Genomic DNA, 9,400 nt, shown 5'->3' with positions numbered 1-9,400 from the left:
GCAGAGTCTCAACATCCTTTGATTCTGAACTTGAGAGGACCCTCCTTAGATTAAAGAGGGAAGCAAGAGGGAAGAGAGTCATTGGTGCTGGGGAAGAGGAAGAATATTTTGAACCAGACATGGAGGAGAATATGGAGAACCACCATAAAGAAGAAGCTCACAACCATGCCAGGGAAGGCCCAGTAAATCATGCTGGGCAAGAGAGAAGAGTTCTAGGCTCTTACATCAATCCAAACCTAGGAAATTGTGGGAGTAGCATCCAAAAGCCAACCATACATGCCAATTACTTTGAACTAAAGCCCCAGCTCATCACTCTCGCTCAGAACAACTGTGCATTCGGAGGAAGCGCCCAAGAAGACCCCAATCAACATCTAACCACCTTCCTAAGGATATGTGATACTGTGAAGTCGAATGGTGTTCATCCTGACACTTATAGACTGCTTCTGTTCCCCTTCTCACTCAAGGATAAAGCATCTAAATGGCTGGAATCCTTCCTGAAGGAGAGTTTAACAACCTGGGAAGATGTGGTGAACAAATTCTTGGTAAGATTCTGCCCTCCTCAAAGAATCAACAGGTTGAGAGCTGAAGTACAAACCTTCAGGCAACAAGATGGTGAAACTCTCTATGAAGCATGGGAGAGGTTTAAGGACTTAACAAGAAGGTGCCCGCCAGACATGTTCAATGAATGGGTGCAACTACACATCTTCTATGAGGGTCTTTCTTATGAATTAAAGAAGGCAGTAGACCACTCATCCGGGGGATCTCTGAACAAGAAGAAGACCATTGAAGAAGCCATAGATGTCATCGAGACTGTAGCTGAGAATGACTACTTCTATGCTTCTGAAAGAGGCAACACTCGAGGAGTAATGGAGCTGGACAATATGGACGTGCTGCTGGCTCAAAACAAGATGATCACCAAGCAGCTAGCTGACCTTACCAAGAAGATGAAAAGAAACCAAGTTGCAGCAGTCACCACCTCATCAACAGCTCAAGAAGGAGTGAATGCAGAGGAAGAGGGTGATCAAGAATAAGCCAACTATATTGGGAACTCACGTAGGTAAACCCATCATCTATACTCCAAAACTTACAATCCTGGCTGGAAAAACCACCCAAACTTTGGGTGGAGAAATCAACAAGATCACGGCCAAGATCACAGCTGTCACAACCCCAACCACAATGCAACTCACCAACACTCAACACAGAGATCATATCAGCACCCACCCAATAATACCTCTCAACATCCATATCAAAACCAAAATGGCCCTTCTCACCCTTCCAACCTCAACCCACCATCACCATCTGAAGATAGACTCTCCAGAATTGAGACTCTACTTGAAAGAATATGCAAGGAGATCCAAGACAGTAAAATGTTCCGGGAAGAAGTGTGATCCAATATACAGAATCAAGATGCTGCCATCAAGAAACTCGAAACATAAATTTGCTACCTATTCAAGCAAGTTCCTAGCCACAACATTTGCAGCAACACTAATTCAACCCCAAGGGAGGAGTGTCAGGCTATCACCCTCTGAAGTGGGAAGGAATTGAAGGAGACCTCCAAGAAATCACAAGAGAAGAACTCAGATGAAAAGAAAAAGGAACAAGATAAAGTTCAAGTTCCCACTCCCAATTCACATCAAGAAGGAGAAGTGCTGAAGCCATACGTTCCAAAAGTCACATACCCTCAGCAATTGAAGAAAAAAGGGGATGATAGCCAATTCTCAAGATTTTTAGAAATCTTCAAGAAATTACAGATTAACATACCCTTTGCTAAAGTAATAGAGCAAATGCCGCTCTATGCCAAGTTCTTGAAGGAGTTGATGACCAAGAAGAGAAGCTGGAAGAAGAACGAGATTGTGGTACTAACCGAAGAATGTAGTGCCATCATTCCGCACAAATTACCCCAGAAATTGAAGGATCCTAGGAGCTTTCAGATTCCTTGTATTATAGGGAAAATCACAGTGGAAAAGGCGTTATGTGATTTAGGAGCCAGCATAAATCTGATGTCCTTAGCAATGATGAGAAAAATGAGGATTGAAGAGGCCAAACCAACAAAAATGGCCCTGCAACTGGCAGACCGATCATTCAAGTTTCCTCACAGAATAGTAGAAGACTTGTTGGTGAAGGTAGGAGACTTTATCTTCCCAGCAGACTTTGTAGTGTTGGATATGGAGGAAGGAGCCAAGATCTCTATCATCCTAGGGAGACCATTCTTAGTCACTGCTGGAGCTATCATCGATGTCCAAAAAGGTGAACTTACCCTTAGACTACATGATGAGAAAATGATATTCAATGTGTTCAAGGCCATGAGTTACCCACAAGACTCATTGGGAGAATGTAATTCACTGGAAGATGTAGTACAAGAGACTTTTGAAGAGGAAGAATTTAAGGGGTTAACAAAAGAAGAGGAATCAACATTAAGCGAAGAGGCTGCAACAGCTGAGGTTCATGTTCAGGGCACACTAGAGGAGAAGAATGAAAGAAAAGAGGCACCCAAACTTGAACTAAAGGCACTGCCGCCCACTCTTAAATATGCATATTTATGAGAGAATGAAAGTTATCCAGTGATCATAAACTCAGCCCTCAGCCAAGAACAAAAGGAGGAACTACTCCAAGTATCGAAAAAGCATAAGGATGCCATTAGATGAACCCTCGCTGACTTGAAGGGAATCAGTTCGGCCATATGCATGCATAAGATAATGTTGGAAGATGATGCCAAACCCTCCATTCAACCCTAGAGGAGGCTGAATCCAGTCATGAAAGAAGTGGTACAGAAGGAAGTCATGAAGCTGTGGCAGGGAGGGGTAATCTACCCAATTTCGGATAGCCCATGGGTCAGCCCCATCCAAGTGGTCCCCAAGAAAGGAGGAATCACTGTAGTACCCAATGAAAGGAACGAACTCATCCCTACAAGAATGGTCACAGGATGGAGGATGTGCATTGACTACAGAAAACTCAATGAAGCTACAAGAAAAGACCACTTCCCACTCCCCTTCATAGATCAGATGCTGGAAAGACTTGCAGGACACGCATATTATTGTTTTCTAGATAGTTATTCAGGATATAATCAAATAGTATTTGATCCAAGAGACCAGGAGAAAACGTCATTTACTTGCCCATATGGAGTGTTTGCATACAGGCGCATGCCATTTGGGCTATGTAATGCCCCTGCAACGTTTCAACGCTGCATGCTTTCTATATTCTCATATATGATAGAGAAATTCATTGAAGTCTTTATGGATGACTTTTCAGTACTCGGGGATTCCTTTCCTAATTACCTAAATCACCTTGCTTTGGTATTAAAAAGATGTCAAGAGACCAATCTGGTCTTGAATTGGGAAAAATGTCACTTTATGGTGACAGAAGGAATAGTCCTTGGCCATAAAGTTTCTAACCAAGGCATTGAGGTAGATAGAGCTAAGGTGGAACTCATTGAAAAATTACCCCCACCAAGTGATGTCAAGGCAATTAGGAGCTTTTTAGTGCATGCTGGCTTTTACAGAAGATTTATTAAAGATTTTTCAAAGATAGCCAAGCCCTTAAGCAATCTCCCTGTATGTGATACACCATTTATCTTTGATGAGAAGTGCATGCTAGCATTCAAAAACTTGAAAAATAGGCTGTCCTCAGCCCCTATCATTACCCCTCCTGGTTGGAACTTACCATTCGAACTGATATGTGATGCATCTGATTTCACAGTTAGGGCAGTGTTAGGACAGAGGAAAGATAATTTGGTTCATGTCATATACTATGCCAGCAAGGTCATCAATGACACTCAAAGAAATTATACCAGTACTAAAAAGGAATTGCTGGCAATAGTTTTTACATTTGACAAGTTTAGATCATACCTCATTGGTTCCAAAGTGATTGTTTTTACAGATCACACAGCACTTAAATATTTGTTTACCAAGCAGGAATCAAAACCAAGACTGATAAGATGGATCTTGTTGTTGCAGGAATTCAATATTGAGATTAGAGACAAGAAAGGAGTGGAGAACAGGGTAGCAGATCACCTATCCAGAATCCTTCATGATAGAGGTGGAGCACATGAAGCAAGTGTAAATGAGTTCTTTCCAGATGAGCAGTAAATGACGGTTCACAAAGCACCCTGGTTTGCAGACATTGCCAATTTCAAGGCAACTGGGGATTTGCCTCCAGAGATCAACAAACATCAAAAAAGAAAACTCATAAATGATGCTAAATATTTCATCTGGGATGAGCCATACCTCTTCAAGAAGTGTTCAGATGGAATCCTTAGAAGATGCATTTCAGAAGAAGAGGGACGAGAGGTCTTATGGAATTGCCATGGCTCGTGCTGTGGAGGCCACTTTGGAGGGGAAAGAATTGCAGCCAAGGTACTACAAAGTGGATTCTTTTGGCCCACCCTTTTCAAGGATGCCAAAGAAGTAGTGAAGAACTGCAATGAATGCCAAAGAGCTGGAAACTTACCCAAAAGAAATGAGATGCCTGGTGCACAAAATTGTGATCTCAGGCAACGGTGCCAAAAACTCTGTACCCACATCTTAATAAATTGTTTTTCATTCACAACTTCGATACAACTAACCAGCAAGTGCACTGGGTTGTCCAAGTAATAAACCTTACGTGAGTAAGGGTCGATCCCACGGAGATTGTCGGCTTGAAGCAAGCTATGGTCACCTTGTAAATCTCAGTCAGGCGGATATCAAATAGTTATAGTATTTTCGAAATTTATGATAAATAAGTAGAAAATAAAGATAGAAACACTTATGTAATTCATTGGTGAGAATTTCAGATAAGTGTATAGAGATGCTTTCGTTCCTCTTAATCTCTGCTTTCCCGCTGTCTTCATCCAATCAGTCTTAATCCTTTCCATGGCTGGCTTTATGTAAGGACATCACCATTGTCAATGGCTACTTTTCATCCTCTCTGTGAAAATGGTCCGATGCGCTGTCACTGCATGGCTAATCATCTGGAGGCATCACCATGGTCAATGGCTGCATCCCATCCTCTTGTGAAAATGGTCCAAATGCTCTGTCACGGCACGGCTAATCATCTGAGGTTCTCGATCATACTAGAATAGGATTCACCCTCCTTTTCCGTCTGTCACTACGCCCAGCACTCGCGAGTTTGAAGTTCGTCACAGTCATTCAATCCCAGAATCCTACTCGGAATACCACAGACAAGGTTTAGACTTTCCGGATTCTCATGAATGCCGCCATCAATCTAGCTTATACCACGAAGATTCTGATTAAGAGATCCAAGAGATAATCATCCAATCTAAGGTGGAATGGAAGTGGTTGTCAGGCACGCGTTCGTGGGGGAATGATGATGATTGTCACGTTCATCACATTCATGTTGAAGTGCGAATGAATATCTTAGAAGCGGAATAAGTTGAATTGAATAGAAAAACAGTAGTACTTTGCATTAATTCATGAGGAACAGCAGAGCTCCACACCTTAATCTATGGAGTGTAGAAACTCTACCGTTTGAAAATACATAAGTGAAAGGTTCAGGCATGGCCGAATGGCCAGCCCCCAAAACGTGATCACAGGATCAAAAATACAATCCAGGATGTCTAATACAATAGTAAAAAGTTCTATTTATACTAAACTAGCTACTAGGGTTTACAGAAGTAAGTAATTGATGCATAAATCGACTTCTGGGGCCCACTTGGTGTGTGCTTGGGCTGAGCTTGAATGTTACACGTGCAGAGGCTTCTTCTGGAGTTGAACGCCAAGTTGTAACGTGTTTTTGGCGTTCAACTCTGGTTCGTGACGTGTTTCTGGCGTTTAACTCCAGACTGCAGCGTAGAACTGGCGTTCAACGCCCTTTTGCGTCGTCTAAACTCAGCCAAAGTATGGACTATTATACATTGCTGGAAAGCCCTGGATGTCTACTTTCCAACGCAATTGTAAGCGCTCCATTTCGAGTTCTGTAGCTCCAGAAAATCCACTTTGAGTGCAGGGAGGTCAGAATCCAACAACATCAGCAGTCCTTCTTCTACCTCTGAATCTGATTTTTGCTCAAGTCCCTCAATTTCAGCCAGAAAATACCTGAAATCCCAGTAAAACACAAAAACTCATAGTAAAGTCTAGAAATTTGAATTTAACATAAAAACTAATGAAAACATCCCTAAAAGTAACTAGATCATACTAAAAACATACTAAAAACAATGCCAAAAAGCGTATAAATTATCTGCTCATCACAACACCAAACTTAAATTGTTGCTTGTCCCCAAGCAACTGAAAATCAAATAGGATAAAAAGAAGAGAATATACTATAAGTTCCAAACTATCAATGAAACATAGCTCCGATCAGATGAGCGGGACTTGTAGCTTTTTGCCTCTTGAATAGTTTTGGCATCTCACTTTATCCATTGAAGTTCAGAATGATTGGCATCTATAGGAACTCAGAGTTCAGATAGTGTTATTGATTCTCCTAGTTCAGTATGTTGATTCTTGAACACAGCTACTTTATGAGTCTTGGCCGTGGCCCTAAGCACTTTGTTTTCCAATATTACCACCGGATACATAAATGCCACAGACATATAATTGGGTGAACCTTTTCAGATTGTGACTTAGCTTTGCTAAAGTCCCCAATTAGAGGTGTCCAGAGTTTTTAAGCACACTCTTCTTTTGCTTTGGACCTTGACTTTAACTGCTCAGTCTCAAGTTTTCACTTGACACCTTCACGCCACAAGCACATGGTTAGGGACAGCTTGGTGTAGCCGCTTAGGCCAGGATTTTATTCCTTTAGGCCCTCCTATCCACTGATGCTCAAAGCCTTGGGATCCTTTTTATTTACCCTTGCCTTTTGGTTTTAAGGGTTACTGGCTTTTTGCTCTTGCCTCTTGGTTTTAAGAGCTTTTGGCTTTTTCTGCTTGCTTTTTCTTTTTTTTTTCTATTATTTTTTTTCGCTATTTTTTCTTTTCTTTTTTTTTTCTGCAAGCTTTTTGTATTCACTGCTTTTTCTTGCTTCAAGAATCATTTTTATGATTTTTTAGATTATCAAATAACATGTCTCTTTGTCATCATTCTTTCAAGAGCCAACATATTTAACATTCTTAAACAACAACTTCAAAAGACATATGCACTGTTCAAGCATTCATTCAGAAAACAAGAAGCATTGTCACCACATCAATATAATTAAACTAAGTTCAAGGATAAATTTGAAACTCATGTACTTCTTGTTCTTTTGAATTAAAACATTTTTCATTTAAGAGAGGTGATGGATTCATAGGACATTCATAACTTTAAGACAAAGTTACTAAATACTAATGATCATGTAATAAGACATAAACGTGGATAAGCACTTAACATAAAGAAAACAAAAAATTGAGAATTTAAGAACAAGGAATGAGTCCACCTTAGTGATGATGGCATTTCCTTCTTGAGGAACCAATGATGTCCTTGAGCTCTTCTATGTCTCTTCCTTGTCTTTGTTGCTCCTCCCTCATTGCTTTTTGATCTTCTCTAATTTCATGAAGGATGATGGAGTGCTCTTGATGTTCCACCCTTAATTGTCCCATGTTGGAACTTAATTCTCCTAGGGAGGTGTTGATTTGCTCCCAATAGTTTTGTGGAGGAAAATGCATTTGAGGCATCTCCGGGATCTCATGGTGATGAGCTTCATGCGTCTCTTGAGCTCCATGAATGGGCTCTCTTGTTTGCTCCATCCTTTTCTTAGTGATGGGATTCTCTTCCTCAATGGGAATGTCTCCTTCTATGTCAATCCCAGCCGAATTGCATAGATGGCAAATGAGGTGAGGAAAAGCTAACCTTGCCATAGTGGAGGACTTGTTAGCCACCTTGTAGAGTTCTTGAGGTATAATCTCATGAACCTCCACCTCTTCTCCAATCAGGATGCTATAGATCATGATGGCCCGGTCTATAGTAACTTCAGACCAGTTGCTAGTGGGAATGATTGAGCGTTGAATGAACTCCAACCATCATCTAGCTACAGGTTTAAGGTCCAGTCTTCTCAGTTGAACCGGTTTGCCTTTTGAGTCAATCTTCCATTGAGCTCCTTCCACACATATGTCCCTGAGGAGTTGGTCCAACCTTTGATCAAAGTTGACTCTCCTTGTGTAGGGGCGTGCGTCCTCTTCCATCATTGGCAAGTTGAACGCCAACCTTACATTTTCCGGACTAAAATCTAAGTAATTCCCCCGAACCCTGGTGAGATAATTCTTTGGGTTCGGGTTCTTACTTTGATCATGGTTCCTTGTGATCCATGCATTAGCATAGAACTCTTGAACCATTAGAATTTCGACTTGTTGGATGGGGTTTGTTAGAACTTCCCAACCTCTTCTATGGATCTCATGTCGGATCTCCGGATACTCATTTCTCTTGAATTTGAAAGGGACCTCAGGGATCACCTTCTTCTTGGCCACAACATCATAGAAGTGGTCTTGATGAGCTTTGGAGATGAATCTTTCCATCTCCCATGACTCGGAGGTGGAAGCTTTTGTCTTCCCTTTCCCTTTTCTAGAGGATTCTCCGGTCTTGGGTGCCATCAATGGTAATGGAAAAACAAAAAGCTTATGCTTTTACCACACCAAACTTAAAATATTGCTCGCCCTCGAGCAAGAGAAGAAAGAATAGATGAAGAAGAAGAAGAAAATATGGAGGAGAGGAGGGAGAGGTGTATTCGACCAAGAAGGGGAAGAGAGGGTTGTGTTGTGTGAAAATGAAGAAGAATGGCGGGCTTTATATAGGGAAGGGAGGGGGGTTAAGGTTTGGCCATATGGGTGGGTTTGGGTGGGAAATTGATTTTGAATTTTGAAGGTAGGTGGAGTTTATGAGGTAGGTTTATGAGGAAGAGTGGATGATGTGGGTGGTGAAGTGGTGATAGGGAAGAGAGATTGAGGTGATTGGTGAAGAGTTTTGGGGAAGAGTGTTTATTGGGAAGAGAGGATGAACATTGAGAAGAGGAAAGAAAGTGAGTGGTGGTAGGTGAGGATCCTGTGAGGTCCACAGATCCTGAGGTGTCAAGGATTTGCATCTCTGCACCCATTAGGCATGTAAAATGCCTTTGCATGCAATTCTGGCATTTAAACGCTGAACTGATGCTTGTTCTGGGCGTTCAATGCCCAGATGCAGCATATTTCTGGCGTTGAACACCAGCCAGACGCTTGTTTCTGGCGTTCAGCACCAGCTCTTCTTCATTGTGCATTTCTGGCGTCTGAATGCCAAGATGTTGCTTGTTTCAAGCGTTCAACGCCAGAAACATGCTCTGTTTTGGCGTTGAACACCAGACAGATGCTCCTTACTGGCGTTTAAACGCCAGTGAGATCCTCCTCCAGGGTGTGATTTTTCTTCTGCTATTTTTGATTCTGTTCTTAATTTTTTGATTTATTTTGTGACTCCACATGATCATGAACCTATAAAGACATATAACTAATAAAAATATAATTAAATAAAAA

The 9,400-nt window shown here is 41.5% G+C and overlaps 1 non-coding gene across 1 annotated transcript; it reads right to left on the bottom strand.

Moving 5' to 3' along the window:
* Window positions 1-572: 572 nt before the first annotated feature.
* LOC112739429 (small nucleolar RNA R71) lies at window positions 573-676 on the bottom strand. Its single transcript, XR_003170365.1, has one exon. It is a non-coding gene; the product is annotated as a small nucleolar RNA R71 (small nucleolar RNA).
* Window positions 677-9,400: the final 8,724 nt, after the last annotated feature.

The sequence above is a fragment of the Arachis hypogaea genome, chromosome 13 (genome assembly GCF_003086295.3).
Source record: "Arachis hypogaea cultivar Tifrunner chromosome 13, arahy.Tifrunner.gnm2.J5K5, whole genome shotgun sequence".
NCBI classification, from domain to species: domain Eukaryota; kingdom Viridiplantae; phylum Streptophyta; class Magnoliopsida; order Fabales; family Fabaceae; genus Arachis; species Arachis hypogaea.
Note: the sequence above shows the minus strand (reverse complement) of the source record. Positions and strands in the feature narration are given on the sequence as shown.